We start from the raw sequence: 24,284 nt of genomic DNA on the forward strand, positions 1-24,284 counted from the left end.
GAGCTGTCCCCTCTCCCAGCTTGCAGACTTAGGTGGATGCCATATCTGAGTCTCCATCAACCTTGCTAACACCGTTCACCCCACCCTGGAAATTCCCTGAGACCCCACCCCACCCATCCTGCAGGCCCACCCAAGCCTCTTCCAGGGGCTTTTCCATACAAGTGGCCAGTCGTGGCTCATGCTGCAAACTTTCCTAAAATCTCTCCAAGGTTCACAAACCCAGACAAGAAGCTTCTGGCCTCAGCGTGCCCCATACCTCTTATTAAGCAGCCCTAAGCCTGGCACTAGTGGCAGCTGGCCTTGGTTCTCAGCTTAGCCTTTTCACGGCACCTCCAAGTCCAGCGTGGGTGGCAACCATCTGAAGATTACTTTGTCGCTCACTCCAGGGGGCTCTCAAGTTGGAGCACCACCCAGCTGCCTCCACAGACAACACACCCAAAGGGTAGACTGGACAGGCACCAGAGCCCTGCTAAATCGAATCCTGTGCTGTAGGGTCAGCCCCTGCACAACAGCTACTCCACTGTAGTCATAGCCAGTGCTCACAACCAATCAGCCAGATGGTCAGTCCCTCCCAATGATGTGCAAACAGCAACCAAGGCTCAACTACAACAGGAGGGCAAAACAACCAACAGAAGAGATACACCAGTAACACCTCGCTGAGGTAACCAGGGAGACTGGGCTACTGGTCCGGGCCCCACAGGACACCTACCTTGTTTCCCTGAAAATAAAACCTAGCTGGACAATCAGCTGTAATGTGTCTTTTGGAGCAAAAATTAATATAAGACCCAGTATTATACTATACTATATTATATTATATTATATTATATTATATTATATTATATTATATTATATAAAACTGGGTCTTATATTAAAATAAGATAAGACCGGGTCTTATATTAATTTTTGCTCCAAAAGACGCATTATAGCTGATTGTCCGACTAGGTCTTATTTTTTTGGGAAACAGAGAGGTACTACATGAGGCCACGCTACTAATACGGGGAAACATAACATCTCTACCTAATACATAAAAACAAAAACAGGGAGGCAGCCAAAATGGGGAGACAAAGAAACATGTCTCAAATGAAAGAACAGAACAAAGCTCCAGAAAAAGAACTAAACAAAACGGAGACAAGCAATCTACTAGATGTAGAATTCAAAACACTGGTTATTAGGATGTTCAATGATCTCAGTGTGAAATTCAACAAAGAGATATGAAACATAAAAGTGGAGCTAGAAAACATAAAAAAAGAAACAGTCAGAAATGAAGAGTACAATAACTGAAATAAAGAACACAGAGGGATTCAACAGTAGATTAGATGAAGCAGAGGGTCGAATCAGCAATTTAGATGATAAGGTAACAGAAAATACCAAATCAGAACAGCATAAAGAAAAAAGAACCCCAAACAATGAGGATACTTTAAGAGGACTCTGGGACAACATCAAGCATACCAAAATTTGCATCATAGGGGTACCTGAAGGAGAAGAGAGAGAGCAAGGAATTGAAATCTATTTGGAGAAATGATGGAAAACTTCCCTAACCTGGTGAAGGAAATAAATATACAAGCCCAGAAAGTGCAGAGAGTCCCAAACAAGATGAACCCAAAGAGGCCTACACCAACACACATCATAATTAAAATGCCAAAGAAAGAATCTTAAAAGCATCAAGAGAAAAGCAGTTAGTTACCTACAACGGAGCTCTCATAAGACTGTCAGCTGATTTCTCAACAGAAGCTTTACAGGCTAGAAGGGATTGGCAAGAAATATTCAAAGTGATGAAAAACAAGGAATACAAACAAGATTTCTTTACCCAACAAAGCTATCATTTAGAATCAAAGGACAGACAAGAAAAAGTTAAAGGAGGTTATTACCACCAAACACTATTATAAGAAATGTTAAAGGGATTTCTTTAAGAAGAAGATAAAGCTCAAAAATATGAATAACAAATGGCAATAACTACATATCTATCAACAACTACTTTAAATGTAAATGGATTAAAGGCTCCAATCAAAATATAGGGTGGCTCAATGGATAAGAAAATAAGACCCTTATATATATGCTGCCTACAAGAGACTCATTTAAAATTGAAAACCACACACAGACTGAAAGTAAAGGGATGGGAAAATATATTTCATGAAAATGGAAGAAAAGAAAAAAAAGAACAAAAACCTGGGGTTGCAATACTTATACCAGACAAAATAGACTTTAAAACAAAGGCTATAACCAGAGACAAAGAAGGACCCAGCAATTCCACTTCTGAGTATTTATCTGAAGAAACTCAAAACACATACCATACTTTGAAGGGACATGTGCATCCATATGTTCATTGCAGCATTATTTACAATAGGCAGGATATGGAGGCAACCTGGGTGTTCATCGATGAATGAATAAAGAACTGGTACATGTGTACAATGGAATATTACTCAGCCATAAAAGAATGAAATCTTGCCATATCCAACAACATGGATGGACCTAAAGGTTATTACACTAAGTGAAGTAAGTCAGACAGAGAAAAACAAACACCCTATTATTTCACTTAGATGTGGAAACTGAAGAACAAAATAAACAAACAAACAAAATAGAAAAACTCATAGATAGAACATTTTGAGGGGTTGCAAGGTGGGAGGGGTGTTGTGGAGATGAGTGAAAAGGGGAATAGATTAAGAAGTACAAATTGGTAGTTCCAAAATAGTCATGGGCATGTAAAGTATAGCATAGGGAATATAGTCAATAATATTGTAATAACTGTACATGGTATCAGATGGGTATTAGATTTATCGGGGTGATCACCTCTTAAGTTATATAAAAATCTAATCATTATATCATACACCTCAAACTAATATAATATTGTATGTCAACTATAATTGAAATATAAAAAATTATTTTAAAAAGACTCCATGATATTTTAAAGAGAGATAATTTTTCAAATATTTCTGTGGGTACTTTCGCATATTAATGCTAACACTGAAAATATAGTATAAAATCAGTCTTCATCATTTTCATTTCTCTCATTCCAATACTAGTTTAAGTCAGTATTCCAAAAAATGCCCCAAGTTCATTTACTCTTTGGGGAAGCTTTGTGGCTCCTGTTCTTCCTGGTTGCAGCAGGGCTTGGTTTAGTATGTTAATTACTATAAACTTCTGAAATGAAATGAATATACAACAGCTTGTGAAATCATTTTAATTGCTTTCTTAAAGTGTTTTGGTTCCATCCATAAGGATATTTTTATGTCACATTTCACTAAGTACTGGTGATTATGTGGAGTTCTGATGAGTGTGTATAAATAAGAAGAGGGAATTTAGATTCAGTGGGGATACCACCAAAAAAATAAACTTGCTTAATTCTAAATTTCCAATGCTTTGATGATTTGATTGTAAACAGGATAATTTTATTACATTTACAAAATGTGGGGCGTAACTTGAGCAAGAGGTGCTATTTTCATGTCAGTTACTTTTATTTTATAATATATTTTGTCCTCTTGATGTTCTTGATGTTATGTCCTTTTAATCCCACTGGAGCCTATGATGCTACTGTAGTTCCCTTCTTTCTGGTGGCCCCGGTACCCTCTGGGGCCTTCTGTTTCCATTTAGGAGGCAGTGCTGGCAGCACACACAGGGTAGATGCTGGTACAGCAGCAGCTGGAGTTTTGGGAAAGGGAATTAGGCTGTGAGTCATCTTCTCTGACAGAATTCTGAGTCCTGGTGGAGCAATGTCCATGGACTCAGGAAATCTGGGAATCGAGAACTCTCTGCCTGGTGGCCTGAGGCAGTAGCCAGATTTGGCAGGATGTGCCAGATGGGGTAGCAGAGCTGCACTTCCTCACAAGGCTTCCTGGAGAAGGCTGTTGTGAATTCCCATCAATGGAACCTTAAAATGCCAAGCAGAGGGATGTATTATGAGATTAGAGATTGCTCCCTGGGGCTTCCTTTGACCTTAGAGAGGGCTCCCTGGGGCTTCCTTTAACTTTAGAGAGGGCTCCCTGGGGCTTCCTTTGTGGAGAGGTGCTTGCCTCAGTGCTGTCCAAGCTGGGCCTGCAGCACCAGGAAGCCACATATATACAATACATTCCTCCAGACTAGGAGTTTCACTAAATGCCATGTAATTTAAATATGTTTGAATAAAAGTGTAGATATATTATTGATGAGAATATAAGTTTTATGGACATACCTTTTACATTACATAAGTGAGCACTGAAGTGGTTTCTTCTTTTTAATAGACTTTATTTTTTAGAGTAATTCTAAAGAAAAATTGATTCACAGAAAAGTTGAGCAGAAAGTACAGAAATTTCCCATACACTCCGTGCCCCCACCCATGCATAGCGTCCCCGTGATCAACATCCTGCACCAGAGCGGTGCGTTCGTTACAATTGATGAACCTGCAGGGACATTAATTTCCAGCCTAAACACATTATTATCTCAAGTCCATAGTTTACAGTAGGGTTCACACTTGCCGTTGTACATTGTACAGGTTTGACAAATGTCTAATGACATGTACCCACCATTATAATATACAGAATAGTTTCAGGGCCCTGTGCTCCGTCTGTTCATCTCATCTTCCTCCCTAACCCCTGGCCACCATTGATATCTTTTTACTGCGTTCATAGTTTTGCCTTTTCCATGATGTCCTAAGGTGGAAATCATATAGTACCGCATGTAGCCTTTTCAGATTGGTTTCTCTTGCTTAGTAATACTCATTTAAGGTTTCTCTGTGTCTTGAAATCTCATGTCTTTTTGGCACTGAATAACATTCCAGGTGTCTGGATATACCACAGTTTATTTATTCACCTACTGAAAGAAACCTTGGTTGCTTCCAAGTTTTTGCAATTATGAATAAAACTGCTATAAATATCCATGTGCAGGTTTTTGGGTGGACATAAGTTTCCAGTTCTTTGGGGTAAATACCAAGGAGCATGATTATTGGATCATAGCGTATGTTTAGTTTTGTAAGAAACTGTCAAACTGTCTTCCAGAGTGGCTGTACCATTTTGTATTCCCACCAGCAATAATGAAAGTTCCTGTTGCTCCACCAGCGTTTGACATTGTTTGTATTTTGAATTTCTGGCATTCCATTAGATGTATGTATATTATTGTTATTTTTTTTTATTGGGGAAGGGGAACAGGACTTTATTGGGGAATAGTGTGTACTTCCAGGACCTTTTTCCAAGTCAAGTTGTTGTCCTTTCAATCTTAGTTGTGGAGGACGCAGCTCAGCTCCAGGTCCAGTTGCCGTTGCTAGTTGCAGGGGGCGCAGCCCACCATCCCTTGCAGGAGTCGAACTGGCAGCCTTGTGGTTGAGAGGATGTGCTCCAACCAACTGAGCCATCCAGGAGCTCAGTGGCAGCTCAGCTCAAGGTGCCGTGTTCAATTTTAGTTGCAGGGGGTGCTGCCCACCATCCCTTGTGGGACTCGAGGAATTGAACTGGCAACCTTGTGGTTGAGAGCCCACTGGCCCATGTGGGAATCGAACCAGCAGCCTTTGGAGTTAGGAGCATGGAGTTCTAACCGCCTGAGCCACCTGGCCGGCCCCTATTATTGTTATTTTAATTAGCAATTCCCTAATGACATATGATGTGGAGAATCTTTTCCTATGCTTATTCGCTATCTGTATATCTTCTCTGGTGAGGTATCTGTTAAGATCTTTGGCCCGTCCTTTAACTGGGTTGTTTTCTTGTTGAGTTTTAAGAGTTTTTATGTATTTTGGATAATAGTCCTTTATCAGATGTATCTTTTACAAATATGTTCATCCAGTTTGTGGCTTGTCGTCTCATTCTCTTGACATTGTCTTTTGCACAGCAGATGTTTTTAATTTTAATGTAGTCCAGCTTATCAGTTGTTTTTTTTTCATGGTTGTACCCTTGGTATTCTATCTAAAAAGTTGTTGCCAAACACAGGTCATCTAGATTTCACCCTATGTTATCTTCTAGGAATTTTGTGATCTCATTTTACATGTAGATCTAGGTTGTTGTTGTTTTTAATAAACTTTTAAATTGAAGAGCAATGTACAAACACAAAAGTTTGAAAAACATATTATTTGATGAATTATCACAAAGTAAACATATTTGTTAGTATCACGCAAGTTAAGAAGTAGAATCAGTACCGCAGAAAACCCCTCTCAATCATTACTCCCTCTTACTGTTTTGACTGGTAAAACCACACAGTAGTGTTGCCTGTTTTCTGAATCTTATGTAAATGAAATCATACAGCATATATGATTTTATGTCTGGCTTCTTTTGCTGAGTATTACATTTCACAGATGAATCCGTGTTGTTTTATGTTACAGTATTTAATACACTTCATTGCTGTATAGTATTCCATTGCATAATTATACCACTATTTTATTTATTTATTTATTTATTTATTTATTTATTTATTTATTTATTTATTCTAATGTTAATGGGCATTTGTGATATTTCTATTTAGAGCTATTATAAATAATGTTGCTATGAACCTTCTTGTACATACCTTTTGATGCACATAGAGCACAATCCTGTTGGGTATTTACCTGTCAGTAGATAGGTAATGTCACCATATTTCCAGTTTGTCCCTAACTATCCTAGTTATGCCTAGTTTTCCATAGTAATGATTAATTGGGCTCCCTTTTATTCTCAGCATTATCCTAGTTTGGAGAGTAGAAAAATATCTCTTGATGAACAGAAGTTTAATGAAGTCCAATAAATCTTTCCCTACCCCAAGATCGTGAAGATGGTCTCCTATCTTATCTTTCAGAAGCTATATTAACTTTACATTTTCCATTTGTTCTTTTATGTTAACCCAGATAAAATATCCCCTTATAGTCACTATTGCTGATGCTCTTTATTCACTCCTCAACAGTTATGTTTCCTTCTGGTACCATTTCCTGAAACCTGAAATAATTATTTTAGCATTTTTTGTACTGCCGGTCTATGGGCAATGAATTGTCTTAAGTTTTCCTTTGTCTAGAACTGTATTAACTTGAAAGTTGTTGTTCCTCTGTCTTCTGTCTCCACTGTTTCTTATGAAAATTTAGCAGTCATTTAGATCATTCTCCTACTGTGTATAATGTGTAGTTTTTCTCAGGCTGCTTTCATCTTGGGCTTTTAGCAAATTAATTATAATGTGCCTAGGTACAACTTTATTTACCTCTGTCTTGTGATTTGTTGCCTTCTTAAATCTATAAACATATGTCTTCCACAAATTTGGAAAATTATCAGCCTGTATTTTCCCAAATACTTTTATCTTCCATTCTCTCTTTTTTCTTTACCTGCAACTCCAATTATCAATATATTACACCTTTTTATATTGCCTACATATTCTCTAGGTCTGTATTTTTTTTTCACTCTTTTTTTCTCCTCTTCTGATTGGATAATTCTATTGATCTACTTTCATGTTCATGAACTGTTTCCTCTGTAATCTCTATTCTGATAGTAATAACATCCAATGAATATTTCTGATATTGTATTTTTCAGTTCTAAAATTTCTATTTGTTCTTTTTTATATTTTCTATTTTTGGTTGAGATTTCTTCTCTTTTCATTTGCTACGAGCATAATTTTTCCTTACCTCATTGAGCATAATTATAATAGCAGCTTCAACATTGTCGTCTGATAATTCCAACATCTCGGTCATCTCAGGGTTGCCATTATTTTTCTTATGTGAAATGATTTGGGAGTGTATCATGGACATTGTGAATGATATGTTGAGGAAACTCTGGATTCTGTTATAGTCTTCTGAGGAGTGTTGATTTTTTGTTTGTTTCTTTGTTTTAGGAGGCAGTTAACTTGATTAGACTCAAACTGTAAATTCTATGTTAGCGGAGGTGGATGGTAGCTCAAATTTCAGGTAAGCTTTTTGTCTTTAGCTGGGCAGCTTGGAGTCTGCCCTGTGCCTGTGTGGTTCAAGGTTTAGGCAGAGATTTGGGCAAAGTTTAGATTTCCCCCTCTCTGGTTCCCTCTTTGCTGGAGTTCTCCCTTCACTGTCTAACAACCCTGATTGCCCCAGCCTCCATCTTCTGGCTCCTTAGGTAAGATTGATGGTGAGCTGTCTATCAGAGTTTGATCCTCCCATGCTATGCTGTGACTGTGGCCTGTCTTCAAGGCAGAGCTGAAAAATTGGGAAATCCCATAGGTGCGGACTCCTCCTCTAACTTTCTATTTCCCTCCAAAATCTGCCTGCTTTTATTTACTCTCCAGAAATTCAGGTTGTCATTTTTTGTCTAGAGTTTGTCATTGTTGTCAGTGAGAGAGTTGGTGGTTTAGGAGTTTACTCTTTCTTACTGGAAGAGGAACCTAATTCATTTATATTAAATACATTCATACGGTACTTACATTTAATGCTGTTATCTTACAGTTTGCTTCTCTTTTCCCCACCTGTCCTATGTTGTGTATTTTTCCTCTCTTGGTTCTACTAGTTTAAATACTTTTCCCATCTCCCCATTCTAGTAGCAGGTTAGCTATAAACTTTGTTTACTATTCTTTTTGTAATTAATAGAAATTACCAAATTATTGTAATTAGTCTAATGTTAATACCTCTACTCCTCTCCCAGATATTAGAAGGACCTTAGAATACTTAAATTTTAGTTATTTCCCTATTAATTTTGTACTCTTATGGTTGTGTATTTTAATTCTCTATTTTTTAAAAAAAGTCAAGAAGACATCACTAATGTTTTCTACACTGAATATTCATTTAGATTTACTCATACATTTACCTTTTCCAGTGATATGCATTATTTGCCCATCTGTGAGCTTCTATCTGATATCATTTGCCTTCTGAGTAAATAATCTCCCTTTAGTCTTTTTTTTAGTGCCAGTCTACTGGTGACAAATTCTCTCTCTCAATCTCTCTCTCTCTCTCTCTCTCTCTCTCTCTCTCTCTCTCTCTCTCTCTCTCTGAAAAGTTTTGTTTTATTTTTATTTTTAAAATATATGTTTACTAGTTATAGAGTTCTAGGTTGGCATATAACTGATTTCAGCATTTTGAAGGTATCATTTCACTGTGTATCGCATCCATTATTTCTGTTGAGAAGTTAAATGTCAATCTTGTTATTACTACTCCTTTAAAGTGATGTGTCTTTTTCCTTGGCTATTTTTAAACATTTTTCACTTTGTATTTGCTTTCAGCTATTCTTCTATGATACGAGTAGGTGTTTTCTTTGTATTTTTTTCTTCTTAGATTTATAGTACTTCTTGAATTTGTGGCTTGATTTCTTTCTTCACTATTGAAAACTTCTCAGTCATTGTCTCTTTAAATTTTGTTTCTGCCCTATTCTCTCTCTTATCCTGCTACGACTGATATTACATATACATGACACATTTTATCTGTGTTCCAGATGTCTCTTACACTCCTTGTGTTTTCCATCCTTCCATCTCCCACTTTAGTCTGGATCTTTTCTTCTGACATATATTCCAGGGCCCCAATTCTCTCTTCACCATGCTTCATATCCTTATAAACTCATCCATTTAGTGACTGTTTTTAATTGTATTTTTCTGTACAGGCATATCTCGTTTATTGTACTTCACTTTATTATGCTCCACAGATATTGCATTAAAAAAAAAAATGAAGGTTTGTGGTAACCCTGCATAGAGCAAGTCTGTCGGCACCATTTTTCCAACAGCATTTGCTCACTTCATGTCTCTGTGTCTGCTTCTGGTGAAGATTCTGTGAAGATTGTTGAAATGACAACAGAGGATGCCTGTACTAAAATTTTCCCTTGATTCGTTTTCATACTTTCTAGCTTTTTGCCAAAATTTTGTATCTTGTCTTTTAATTCTTTGAACATGTTGACCATGGTTATTTTAAACACTGTGTATGATAACTCCACTATCTGGATCTCATGTGTGTCTATTTAATTATTTTCCCTTTTTGCTTTTTGGTCAATCTTTATTTTCATTATTACCTAGTTATTTTTTTATTGTGTATTGGGCAGTATATTTCAGGAAATTTAGAGATAACTTGAGATTCTAGATGATGGCATATTTCTTTAGATCAAATCTACTTTTGCTTCTATTGGCAGCTGGGCAAAGGACAGGTGATAACAATTCAATCAGCGATTGACATGATTCAAAGACGGGTTTCATCTCCCATGTAAAGGTTGGTCTATTTCCAGGTCAATCCTACCCCATTGGGGTCCCAACTGAAAACCTAAGGTATTTATTGAGGTCCTTTCTCCCTGATAGGCCCTGAACTCCAGTTTTGTCCTTCCGTTTCTGAGAGATGCACGAAAGCTCTTCTCAGCTTGTCAGATTCTGTTTTCAGAATTGTCAATAGCCTTGAGGGGATATGGACACCAAAAGCCACATTCTTGCTTCTTACCTTCCTTTCTCCCACAGATCTTGGTCTGACAAAGTCTCACTATGTAGTGATCTCGCTAATACTTTCAAATAGAGGCCTATAAAAACATATTCTGTCCAAACTTGTAGTTATTCTTGTCAGAGAGTTGTTCCAGGAAAATTGAGGTTCAGAAAGGATCAATAAACTGGTCAGAATCATAAACAACCTGGAAGTAGAATCTCCATGAAATATTTTTAAATAGGAGACACTTTTAGACCAGAGAAATCTGGGGCTTCAAGCAGGCTGCAATCCCCAACCCTCGTTATTCTTTGTTTTTTTAGGGTACGTCTATGGATGAGTTGGAGAAGCACTGAATGTAACTCTGATTTTGCTCCACTGATACCCAGAGTGATGGTGTGATCTGGCCATGATCGCACAACTAGATAATGGATGAGTTGGGACAGAACATAAGCCTTTGGTCCTCAGTCATTTTCCCCCTGTTACACCTTGCTGGCCCCTATTACTTTTCTATTATTACTCAAGGACCCAGACCTACATCTCAGCTTTAGTAAGACATCTCAGTAGTTCAAGAGTATCCTTCTAGCTTATAGGAAATTGTTCTTGATTACCTAATCATATAGGAACGTCACCTCCTACCCACTTTTCCCTTCCCTCCTTCATCCTTTCCCTTTGCTGCTCTGGATTTTTACATTGCCACTTAAGTTTTTCTTTGGCTATTAGGTAAGTCCACATTGAAAGATCTAAGTTTTAGTGGAGTGGCTTCAGAGACTGCTTAATTAGTCTGTCTTCTTTTACGTCTGTGTATATTATGTCAGATTTCTAAAAAAGGCTTTGGAAAATAAGATGTAAAGGGAAATAATAAAATGAGACATTTGAGGAAGTTTTTAAACTCATAGCCTTTCCATTTAAAAATAATCAATAATCTCCTCTAGAATTGCTAGTAAAGGCTTTTAACTTTTGTGGTTTATCTGCCATTCTCTCAAGCACATGGTATGTATTTATAGGTCCTTACATTGAATTATAGCAGAATCATGAGTTAGGGATTGGGAATAAAGCGGATCACAAGTAAATCTATTCCAACATCTTCTCTTTGCAAGGCCTGAAAATGGGGTATTCTATGCTTCTGGTTTTAACGGGAAAGCATTTTCGTGGTTACCAGAAAGAAACAGTGAGGCAGGGTGGAAGTATCACTGGCCTGGCAGCTTGGAGACCTTGATTTTATCCCGTGTGACATCACACTTGTGTATGACCTTTAGCAACACCACATACCCTCTTAGGCCTTATTTGGCAATCTGTAAAATGAAAGACTTAAAGAAAATGACCCCCTGGGAGCCTCCCAATTCCCAAATTCTTGGAAACCATCCTTCACTATGAGTTCAATGTCTGGAAGAGTATTTTGTAATAATACAAGTGACAACATAAAGCAGTTCTTGATTTTGTGTGATATTGGGGGGAGAGAGAAAGGGTAAAGTTAGCTAATCCAGAAGTTAACACTTGTATTTTCACATAAGCAAGTCAAATGTTTTGAGGCTACGTTTTGATTCAAGCTAAAGAAAGAGCTTATGCTGTCATGCTCCAGTTTATTAAGTTAGATTACAAATATAAGGCACCTATTTAGTTTCTGGCTCATTGTGGGACTCAATAAGGATTTTCCAAAAGAATGAATGAGAGGTCATTCTAATAATATCTATCATTTATCAACTGCCTGTGATGCCAAGCACTAATACAGAACTGACATCTGCCCTCTCCAAGGGGCACGTATTATTAGCCCTTAGTTACACACAGGGAAAGAAATGCCAGAGTTGGTGTTATATTAAAAACCTTTTACTGAATAGCAACATTGGCAGCTTTAGTTCTCTAGCAGCTTGCATTTCGTGCCAAGGAACAGAGTAATCTTCCGTTTACCAAGGCTTTTTCAGCTTTTTAAATGATGTATTAAGTTAAACACCCACTCACCAAATATCTGTGAGTCTTGGTTGTAGCAGGTGGATTTGGGCACTGGGTGCTGGGGTACATACTGTCACAACTGATCACCTACTGGTTCTCTGACCATGGTTGGATGCAGTTGGCATCTGTCTCCTAGGGTCCTCCTGCCCCTGACAGTTTGTGGTTATGGTGACAAAATTATTACATGATAAATGTCATGGTAGATATATAAACAGAGGATGGGGGACAGCCATTGAAAGAGTCTCAAACACATTTTAAGATCTTAACCACTTAAGTTACCAAGCCCCAGGAAGGCATTTGATGTGTGTTAAGGGATCCAGTGTCACTGGGACAATTTTCCTCTTCCTCCAGCAAGGAAAATACTGATTTCCCCAGACCTCAAACAGCACTGGGGTTATCATTGTCAAATCTTTGGAATTTGATGAGCGAAGTGGATTCTAGCTTGGATTTGCATTTTTGGATTGCCAGAGAAGCTAAGCATAATTTTTACAGCCTATTTGTGTGTTTGTTTCATGAATTGCCTGTCTTTTACTGTCCCATGTTTAACTGAGATGCTTATCTTTTTTATAATTGTCTTATTAGAGTTTTTAAAAACTCTGATAAGATGCCAACTTCTTTTCTATCATTCATTACAAATATTTTCACAGTTTTATTATTTGCTTTTTTATATTTTATTTTTATTAATAAAAATCTAACACTCATTTCCTTCAGTGTTTATGTCTTTGATGTTATTCTTAGTAAGGTATTCTAGGCCTTTGAATGATATAAGTATTCACCTATATTTTTTTCAATATTCTCAAGGGTTTTTTCCACTTAAAAATTTAATCTGAAAGTAATTTGGATATATGTTATGATACATAGAGTTAACTTAATTTTTCTCTACATGTTAACCAATTATCGTTATTGAAATTACTGAATTATTTACTTCTTCCCCACTGATATAAAATGACACTTTTCCTGTTTGTGGAAGTCATACTTCTAAGATAGCATGGTTCTAGCAGAGAAATCAATGAAAGGTAATAGAAAACCTAGGGACTTGAAAAAAATACACACACATACACACACACATATCTCGTGTGTGTATACATATATATTATATATTTATAATATTCAATTGTAAATATATAAATACATATACATATACACACATATATAAATATGTAAATATATATATGTGTGTGTATATGTATATGTATATATGTGTGTGTGTGTGTGTGTGTATATATATATATATATATATATATATATGGCATGTGTGTGTTCCTAAGCTTCCTGTTGTCTTTCCTTGATGTGTCTGCTAGAACCACACTGTTTTGGTAGGTGTATCTTTGAAGTCAATTGTTACATCTGGCAGAACAAAACACTCTTAACTCTTCCTTCATAATTTTGTTAGCTAGTTGCTGGCAGTTATTCTACATGAATTTGAGAATCATTTTACAAGTTTAAAAAGTTGTGCCAGGATATTTATAGTAATTAATATATTGACTAATTAAGGGGAGACACCATTTTTTAATACTGACATCCCATCCAGGAAGGCAGCATATGATTTCATTTATTTCAATCTTCTTGATATCGCACGCCAGACTGCCTGATGACACAGGTAGTCTGGTGTGTAACATCATATGTGAAAGCACAGCTTCTGAAGTCAGATAGTCTGAGTTCAAATCCAAACCAATCCGTTTATTAGCTTCCATAGCAGTGAACAATTGTTTCCCTGGTGAGCGGAATACCTTAGGTGCTCAGTAAGTATGTGTTAAAGAAATGTTTGAGTGAAAGAATTTATTCTTAAGTGCTTTTGTTTCTGCTCTTTTGAATAAGCATTGCTCTGCATCCTTGTCAGCAATTGGCATTGTCAGTTTTTCAGATTTTAGCCATTCTAATAAGTGTACAGTGGTATCCCATTGTTTTAATTTGTAATTCCCTACTGACAAATGATGCTGAGCATCTTTGCATGTGCTGTTGCCATCTGTATATCTTCTTGGTGAGGTTTCTGTCCAGATTTTTGCCCAGTTTTTCAATTGGGTTGTTTTTTTTTCTTATTGTTGAGTTTTAGGATGTTTGTATATTTTAGATACAAGTCCTTTATCAGATATGTATTTGAAAATATTTGTCTCCTTATCTGTTGCTTGTCTTTTCATTCTTTTCACAGTCTCTTTTAAAAGCAGGAGTTGTTAGTTTTGATAAAGTTCAACTTAAAATTTTTTTAATGGATCCTGCTTTTATGACATCATTTTTCATCCCCTAAAACATAATCAGAAAAATAGAGCAATAATGTTGGCAAAACTGACACCTCACAAGCAGCATTTTTTACAAAACTAAGTATCAGAGTAGGTCTGTGAACTCCAAAGCATGAGCCGTTGGGGCCAAACCACTAACAATAACAAGGAGCTCTGCATTAAGAAGTAGTTAGAAGACAGAAAGGCTTTTGGTGGTCCGAGGGTTGGGGAGCCCAGACATTGGCCCTAAGCACCTGTCCCAAGGGGGGCAGTCCTATGAGGAGTGGAGGGCTTGGTGAGGTGATTTGAGAACAACAACCAAAAATGGAGGGCAAGCTCCAACTGGCAGACAATGGGGGCACATGGGAAAAACATGCCCGCAAAACAGAAGAAACTGCCACCTAATATTTCAAAATAAACTAAAAGAAAGTAAGAAAATGATTAAAAGCTATGAAAGAACAGAATGAATCTGAATTTAGAAAAACAGATTAAATGCTTAGACAACAGAAGTATATGAAAAAGAGTTGATAACTCAGAAAAGAAGTAGAAATAAAAGCAAAAAAAAAACCTAAGAAATGAAGGTCAAACTGGAAGAAATATAACAATGTATAAACACTGCAGAAAGCACTTCAAGGGAAATAAAAGTTGGAAAAAAAGAAGAAAATACAAGTGAAAAGGGAAAGATTTAGAGAAAGCGACAGTTATGAAAGATAGGCAAAGGAGATCCATATGTATGTATATTTTTCTCTGGAAACGAACTGAGTGGAATAGAACATATATTTAAAAATAGACCGAAGAAAACCTTCCTAGAAGAAGACTGGAACCCACGAACAGAAAGGGTATATTATGTACTGGGAAAATTGATTCAGAATGGACAACAGCAATACATATTCTAGTAACATAATTGCCCTTAAAGAAAACGAAATATATTTTGGGGCATCCAGGCAAAAAGACAAAGTTATATTCAAAGGAAGTAAAATCATATTGGTGTCAAATCTTGATAGCAATGCTATAGTCAGGAGACTATAAAGAAACATGTTGAAGATAATCTAGAAAAGAAAAAATGAGCCAATTATTCTATATCCAGCCAAACTGACCTTCAGATATAAAACGCTGAGACAAATTGTTTGAATTTGGCAGAAATCAGGGAATGAGTTTCCCTTGAACCTGTCTGAGAAATCTTCTGACAGCCTAAATAACTGGAAAAGCTTTGGCTTAAAGACTGATTGTTGGTATGTGAGATCTTGGGTTGCATTAGCTTCTGTTCAGACCTCTGGCTTTCCTGGAATTTCATAAGTGTTCTTGGCCCAAAGACAGCTGTGAAAAGTAGCTCTATTATCCCTCAGTTGGAATGCCATATCTCCTCTGCTCAGGTGTTGTTGGTCTTGAGTCTAGTTGTTTGGGTTGTGATTATTTCATATCCCTCCCTTTGGGAAGCTACACACCATTACGTATGTAACTTATGTGGCCTATTCTCCATCCAAAGGATATATATTGTCAGATCTCTTTCTAATATTAATAAGAGGAAGTCATTTGTTTCCATTGGGATTCTGTCTGTTTTGAGCACAGAAAAGCTTATTCAGCCTTGCGATTTTATTACTTATGCAGTAAAAGGCAATTTGGTGGCTCACATAACTGAAAAGTCCAGAGGTAGAAAATGCTTTGGCCAAGACTTAATCTGGCAGTTTGGTGGTGTTACAAAGGTTTATTTCTTTCCATTTCTCCACTCTACTTTCCATGGTGTTGTGTTCATTCGAACATGGTATCAAGATGTTATGAGCAAAAATGTGGTTATATGTTTCTTCTTTTGACAAGCAGTGAGAATGGAGGGGAGGAAGCCCAAGATTCCAAAATCCAAATCAAGCCCAAGATTCTCACCAGGGCAAGACCATGACCTGTGACCTGGCTCCCTCCTCCCTTTTGAGCCTCATCATCCCCATCCACAGACCCACCTTGCTTGTGGTTGTCCCCAGGAACTCTGTTTTTTGCCAGTCCTCATGGTATTTCATACGTAGGCATAAAATGCCCCTTCCATTGTCTTCACTGGCTCATTATCACTCCTCCTTCATCACTGAGCTCCAGTGATGATTACATCTGCTCCAGGCAGATGTAAGTGGATCTCAGAGAGTTGTGAGTTTGAACCCCCTTTTAAAGAAATGTACTTTGGTTGAAGAGAAAATGGACGTTTGGCACTTAATCTTTTGCCGTGCTTGGGAGTTTTCTATTTTTTTTTTTTTTCTCCAGCAGTGGACACATTTATTCTGCACCCCTTTGTAATTGTCTGGGTTTCTGGGAGAAAGGAGGGTGCTGCCATGGGAGCCCTTCCTCAGCCCAGTGACATGCCTGTAAAGAGGCTGCTTCCACCCTCATGATTCTTCCCTATTCTCTTCCATAAATTGTAACAAATAATATTTTTTAAAAAGAAGAAATTAGGTGGTAATGTTGTCACATTGGATTTTGAGGTAAGCCATGGTGAAGCCAGAGGGCCAAGGCACAGTGGGGCCTTTGCTAGGTAAACAGGAGGGTCTCAGGGCCGTGGGGATGCCTTCCCAGCGTAAGCCCTGCTGGTCTCAGGCGGCTGTCATGTATGCTGAGCGTCTATAAATGCTGAGGGTTTTGTTGTACAGTGCTTCACTTAGGTTTAACATCTTTACGATGTGAACTGTGCTTTTGACAAATACTGTTTGGAAATCATTGTATTTGCCCAGTAAGTAAAATTCTTTTCGAAAAGGTGGGCATTTGCATGTGCAGATTCCTTCTCACAAGTTACTTTTAAATGGATTTGTTGAAATGGGTTAGTTTTTAAATGGGAATCAGTTCTCAAAGCTGACTCATTACCCCTAATGTCCACGACTCGGGGACTGTCGGTTACACTTCCCCTGCACATGTGTGGCTCACCGGCGTCAGGAAAGGGAGTGTGATTGAAGTTTTGGTGCAGTACTAGATGTGGCCAAAAAGCCAGAGTTGCTTTAGGGTCACCGGAGACCTAGTATGAGATTTTCCTGGAGCCAAGCAGAGAAGACAGTTAGCTATTGGTTCTCTCAGGCAACTCTAACTTATCAATGATAAAATTGAGGGCAGAGGCAGCATGGATAATTGAAATCCACAGGAAATCTCAAACTCACTTTTTAGCAGATGGTTTCTGTCTCCTTGCCCAACAAATCTATTTACCAGAACTGCTGGCCGTGCAGCAGAATTGACTTGACTTCAATATCATCCCTCCCCACTTTCTCCCATCTTCATTTCATGTTAAGGAGCAGCATGTAGCAGGATGGGAGAGCATCAGGAATGCTTGGGTTTTTCCACCATCTGGATAATTGCCTCCTGAATAATCAGAAATCAACTGCTCTTTGCTTGTCCTCTATTATACACTGTAATTTTAAATATTTGAAGTCATCCAGAAATATCTATTATCAGTAATACTCCTAATAAAAGGAAGGAAGCTAGTTGAAGGATGTCACGTTCTGCGGTTGCCTTTAAATTCCTCTGTTAAGTCAGAGTCCGGGTTTGACCTTGGGAATCTGGGAATGGTGTTATGTTTACACACACTGGGCCCAGTGACACTGGCTGAATTGTTACGTTTATGAAAGTCTCATGCCTTGATCCTGCACTGCATCTGTGATGTGAAGCCTTTTGACATAATCATAATGAGATGCAGTTAGGGGTTTTTTCCCCTCTAAAGCAAATTCTCTCGGAGGCTTCGTTATGGTAACCACCTTCAGGCACTTGCCCTTTCATGGATTGTATTCTAGACCATTTTTTTTTCTTTCCATTTTAACCCATAATCAATATCAGGGTGAGTTCTTTTCTTGTGTCTGTAGATAAAATGACTATATTGTTTAAATAGTGTATCATCCTCTCTGCCCCTTGCCCTGTAAGGCTCACGGAATGTTGTAGCAGTATTCCTTAAGAAAGAACACCTTTGTCACCGACAGTGACTGGGGAATGGAGGAGAGGGCATGGGGGCGGGGCATTGTAAAACACAGTGCCGGAAGGCCCATCGCCGTCTAGTCTAGTGCATGGGTGGGTTCTCCCACCTTTCACTGGCAGCAGGCTGAACTGGCTGTGACAAACATACACACTGATCTTCTCACTTGCTTCATCTTTCCTATGCTCATTATTTCTGAGCTAGAGCTTTCACTTCTTACTTACAAGTTATTTATAAAATGTTTACTTAAAGTCTGTTTGTATATCATCTGAAGACCTTTCTGGAACCAGTCGAGATATTAGTGACTATATAAATAAGAGAATGGCCTTCCAAGTAAGCTGAGTCTGGGCTTAAATCTGAACTCCAGCCTCTCGGATCAGTTACTTAACCTCTCTGGAGCTTTAACTTCTTTGTAAAGAAGTGGGATTGCGACGACCATTGCATGAGATGATGTACGTGGGGGATCCATCAATTGGATCCCCCACGTACTTATTGAGGTGCAGAACAGTTACTTTTCTTGAGCAGAGTCTCCCGAGTCCCAGCCCAGTTTTCTAGGATGTCAGTTTACCAAGTTTCGGGGAAACTCTATGTGTGTTCTGTGGGATTTTAAATACAGCACCTTATTTTACCAAATAAAGACTTTACTAGGAAAAATAGCTTACATAGAATATTTATAGAGTGGCTACTGCTCAATTAATGTTAACCCCAAAATAGAAAATAGACTTTTGCAATACAATGAAATACGTTTAAAGTTCATTTTGCATTAATTAAGATATACAACAAGCTAGAAAGTATAATTCAGTGAACGCCTATGTACTCACTACTCACTGCTTTAAAAAAATAGATCGTCAGTAGTTGAAGCCTCTGGTATGTCCTTCCCTCAATACATCCCCCTGTCCACTAGCAGGACCTCTTGCTTCAATTGGGAATTCATAGCCATGTATTACAATATATTCCTAAACTATATTCAGTATTGTTTGAAATACGTGGATGACTATTCCTCAATATATTGGTTATTTTGGTGATGGATGTGAATGGCTTGTGAATTAGGCTGTTTCCAAATTTTGGTTATACATCTCCTCCAGATATTCTTATAAATGCCTCCTTATTTACCCTAGAGAAACACTCACATAAGAGGTGGATTGTAGCATATGTACTTCTTCATCATTACTGGGAATCCCCAAAATGTTTTTCAAAGTGGCTGAACCCATTTACACACCCACCAGCAATGTATGAGTTCCTGTGGGAACTCATTCTTGCCCGGGCTGGCTAGTGTTTGACTTCTTAATTCTACCATTCTGTTTATTGCACTGGGCGTGACACAGTGTCTCATTGTAACTTAAAATTTTTATTTTCCTAATTACTGAAGATTGAGCATTCCTTCATACTTGTGTTACCTCTTCTGTGAATTTTTCAAATCTTTTGCCCAACTTTATTTTTGGTTGTCTTTTTATTGATATTTTTAAAAGTTTTCTTATATGTTCTGGTTACGAATACTTGTTGGTTTCCCATATTTTAAATATCATTTCTTGAGCTGTCACCTATCTTCTCTTTTTTTAAGAGTGTTTTTATGCTTTTGCTTTAGTTTTTGGTGAATAGAAATTTTAAACTTTAAAGTCAAATTGGTTTTTTATGGTTGTGTATTTTGATGAGTAGATATTTGTATGTTTATATTTATGTGGTACAGCATCATGCTGCCAAATTAATGTAATATTTTAAGTAGCAGAGCATGAAACACAAAGTTGGTAGGTGTGTGACCCACTGTGAGTAGCTCATGACTATGAGCAATCATATATGCTCGTGTGCAAGGTGTGATCAAACAGTACGGTGAATGTTTAAATAAAAAAAAAATTACAGTAAAAGACACATTGCCATTAATCCCCCTCAAGATACTTCCCCTCTCTTTGAACACATTTATCCCATCATTCTTGCCACTTTCTGAAGCAGTTCTGGAGGTCCTTTTTCATGAGTGTCTTTAGTTGCACTGTTCTGGCTGCCTCGATGTCCTGAATCATTTTGACTTTGGGGAAGAGCCAGAAGTCACACGGTACCAGATCCAGTGAATAAGGTGGATGAGGGCACACCGTAATGTTTTCATTTGACAGAAATTGCCGTATACCAGCACTCAGCAGCAGCATTCACCATATTTTGTGATTCTTCATATCACACATTGCTTCTGGTATGCAATTTCTGTTAAATAAAAACATTACAATGTGTCTCATCCACCTTATTCATCGAATCTGGCCCCGTGCAATTTCTTTTGACTCTTCTCCAAAGTCAAAATGACCATGAAAGGTAAACATTTTGAATCGATTCAGGACATCGAGGTAGTCACAACAGCGCAACTAAAGACACGCATGAAACAGGACTTCCAGAACTGCTTGAGAAAGTGGCAAGACGATGGGATAAGTGTGTTAGAAGTGAGGGGGATTAATGACAATGTGTCTTTTACTGTAATAAATTTTTTTTATTTAAACATGCACCGTATTTTGTGATCACATCTTGTATATATGTGTGTATGTGTATAACAAAAAAATAATAATAAAGAAAATCTTTTATTTATTTTTATTCTAATTTAGGGATATTGTTTTGGGGGAATAATTCATCAAATGTGAAGGACTGTATCTTTCTCTCGCCTAAGTTATAATCTTATGTTTTTGGAGGGGATATATGGAAAAAAAAAAAAACAAACCCATGGGTGTCTGGGTTCAAAACCCATGGCTGAGTCTGGGTGGGTTTTGATGCCTTCCACTAGGTTAGTTGCTCCGTTGATATTTATTGAATAAATTAATATGTAATAGAGTGTGATGTTAACAGACATGTCTGCTCAGAAGAATAGACTAGTGATTCTCAACCCTGGATGCTCCAGAGGAGATTTAAAAACTGCTAATGCCTGGGCTCCATCCTTAGATATTCTGATTTTCTTGGTTTCAGATTGGGTGCAGGCATTGATACATTTCAGAGTTCTCTAAGTAATTTTAATATGAGAACTTCTGGATTAGAGAGTTGGAAGCAGGTAGGTGAGGGGAGGTTCAGGATCACCTGTTGGGCACTGAAAGGGCTCAGGCAGCAGAGTTGCCAGGAGGTGCTGGAGAGTGGCTGGAATCAAAGCAAGGTGAGGGCTTGAGGATGGGGAGAGAGCAGAGCTAACCATCGGTTATGATGAACCAGGCCCATCGGACGTCACTGGTTCATCCCCGTGGCTGAGAAGAGACAGAGGAAGCATTCTGGATGCGCTGAAGGCAATGGGCCTGGGAAGTGGAGACCAGGATGAACCAGTGACGTCCAGCCTCATGGTCAGTGCTGAGGCGCCCCTAACAGGAAGCTGGAAGGCAGGCATGGGCCCATTACAAAGGCAAAAGTCAAATACCACCTTTGCTTACCCAGAGCTCAGAGGAATAAAGAAAGACATTTGGCCTGGGAATGGAGGGTGGACAGGGGATACCTTGAGAGAAATATTATTTTAAAATTAGAGCCAGCAGGGCAGCAGGCAGAGTTGATTCAGGGCATTTAAAAAGGCCTATTCCTGAGCCCACAGCTGGTCCCTTTTGTAAGTTAAAAATGATCTTTACCCTGGAGTTCCCCTCTTATGAAGTTAGGTTTTCCGTGAGCTGTGTGTGTGTGTGCCTGTGCATAGACATTAACTTCTGCAGATGATGGGGAGGAAGGGATCGCAAAGGACAAGTCAGTGAAGTGGGGAAGATTTAGACTCTGAGCTTGTTGGAAGGTGGAAATTATGGAAGCCCTCCCTTCTCCAGGCACACACGTGCACACCCTCCCTTTTCCTTCCTGGTTCTGCTGGCAGCCCTGTGAGCAGCAGGACAGACTGACTACCAGGACATGGGCAGGACTGCCAGGGATTGGATCACCTGTTTTGCCAAATCAGAATGGAATCCAGAAACCCATAACAGAAAGGGGGGGGGGGTCGTATAGTAAGAATTCTCTACATTTTGGAGCATAATGAAAGAGCAGTGCCCTGGGAGTTGGGGAAAAACGAAGTCTCAGTCCTGACTCTGTTATTAAAATCTGTGTGATCTTAGGCAACTTAATTCAATTCTATTTATTTACTCATAGACCCTCTCTAAATGAAAAGGTATATTCCCAATTGAAAAGGTATATTCTGTGTTGCCAGCTTGAGATCAGCTAAGGTGAAAGAACTGACATCATAGAATCAGCAAAGGCTACAAAGCAGGACTCTTTCCCCACCCCCACCCCAAAGAGCCAGTTCATCTGAATGTGAATCGGTGACCCTGCTACGTGTATATAAGCACGTGCACATGTTACCAGGGACACACAAATATTTGACACGTTATAAGTGTTGGACAGTTGAAACTGCAGTCAGTCCGCAGTCTTTCCTCATAAGGCTGCTGGTGAAGCCATGTGGTCAGAGTGGTCTCTCTTCACACTGTCGTCTCACCCTCCTCTCCTCTCGGGACCTGGAGTTGTATTACCTATGACCCACCCCTTTCTTACTTCTGTGTCCTTGGCAAAATTGGTCACTTCCTGGAATCACAGCTAATATACTAATTGAGGATCTGTGCATCTGCGGTTGCTCAAAGTTCACTCTCTGAAATAAAGGATCTTGACTTGGCTACACAGACATCAGTAAATGGTCTCCTGTTTCTGTTCATAATTGCTCTTACAAATTGGTGAAATGCAGGCAGTAAGACGCCTGTGTCAGAAACAGAACTCTGCCAACTGCTATCTGTGACTATACCTGCTGCAGATTTTCCTCTGCTGGTCACTGCCTCGTGCCAGCCCTCAGAGCCAGTGAGGGGAGGCTCTGGGGTTCTGTTGTCCTCTCTTGGACACAGAAGCCAAGGTCAGATGACCGGGAGCACAGACTAAGAAGGAAAAGGCAAGCGAAGAGACAAGAAGCAAAGTGTGGGTCAGGACTGCAGGAGCTGGGAAACGAAGGCCCCATGCTGGCAGTGGAGGTTGGAACTGGGGCAGGGAGGAGTTGGGGAGAGATGGGAGAGGCAGGGGTCTTGGACAGGTCAGCCAGCCTCGGGGTTCCTCTCTTGAGCTCTGCCTCATGTGGTATCTTCCTGCTGAGCTCAGTCAAGCAGTGGTTAAAATGCTGGATGCAGGCAGTGAACTCTTGTGGCTGTGGGAGAAAGTTATAGTCTCTTTCTTGTTTTTTGGCAGGAAAAGAATATCTTCTAGACTGAGTGTTGCTTTTCAAACTCCATGTTGTAACTCAGCGTCCATTGCCTGTCTCCCATTGAGGTCCCTCGTGTGAAAGTGACAATGCTCAGGACAGAGGGGAACTTAGGAAGTGCTCACACAGTCATCACGTGTCCTCCTGGCAGAGTTGGAAATGGCCTGTGTAACTACTTTGTGCACATACTGGCTTCTTCCAAAGTCTACAAGAATGTATCAGTTAGGAGTGAATTATGATTGTTTTTTGGACTCTGTGCCCTCTAGCAGGGGTCCTTCCCCCAGTCCCAGCCTTCCAAAGAGAGTCTTTTTTTATTTTATTCTTTTTAATCTTTTATTGATTTCTTATTTCATTTGTTTATTTTCTGCTCCTGGACAACCCCTTTGGGAGCCCGTTTTCCTGGATAAACCATTAACATGTGGCCTTGTTGGAGGGGAGGCTTCTGTGTGTGGTAGATGCAGTAAATCCAAGAAAGATCAGAGGGAGAGTGAAAAGATATCCCAGATTATCAATCAAATCTACCTTACTGTACCTAATTGCTTTCACTTCTTAATCTTTAAGTTTTAGCAAAATTCTAGCAGTTGCACTGCGTTTGATGGAGAGTATCTGTTTCAGACAATAAAAACTGCTTTTAGGGTGGAGCTCGGTGGAGGGCGAGAGCCCAGTGACGCAGGAGGCTGGGGACGGTCCTCCCCCAGTGTAATTAGTCTTGGGGCTGTATTTCGTTGGGTGCTGGTATCGGCACAAAGATCTTGCAGGACATTGCTTAAG

At 38.9% G+C, this 24,284-nt stretch overlaps 1 protein-coding gene and 1 pseudogene across 3 annotated transcripts in view; one reads left to right on the plus strand and one right to left on the minus strand.

Annotated features, from left to right (window-relative positions):
- Window positions 1-7,591, minus strand: part of LOC117025067 (COP9 signalosome complex subunit 4-like) — a 39,240-nt pseudogene extending 31,649 nt beyond the window's left edge.
- The window catches only part of PDE8B (phosphodiesterase 8B), a 205,302-nt gene that overhangs the window by 71,742 nt on the left and 109,276 nt on the right, over window positions 1-24,284 (plus strand). The gene's annotated exons all lie outside the window — the stretch shown is intronic.

Source organism: Rhinolophus ferrumequinum, chromosome 7 (assembly GCF_004115265.2).
Source record: "Rhinolophus ferrumequinum isolate MPI-CBG mRhiFer1 chromosome 7, mRhiFer1_v1.p, whole genome shotgun sequence".
NCBI lineage: Eukaryota > Metazoa > Chordata > Mammalia > Chiroptera > Rhinolophidae > Rhinolophus > Rhinolophus ferrumequinum.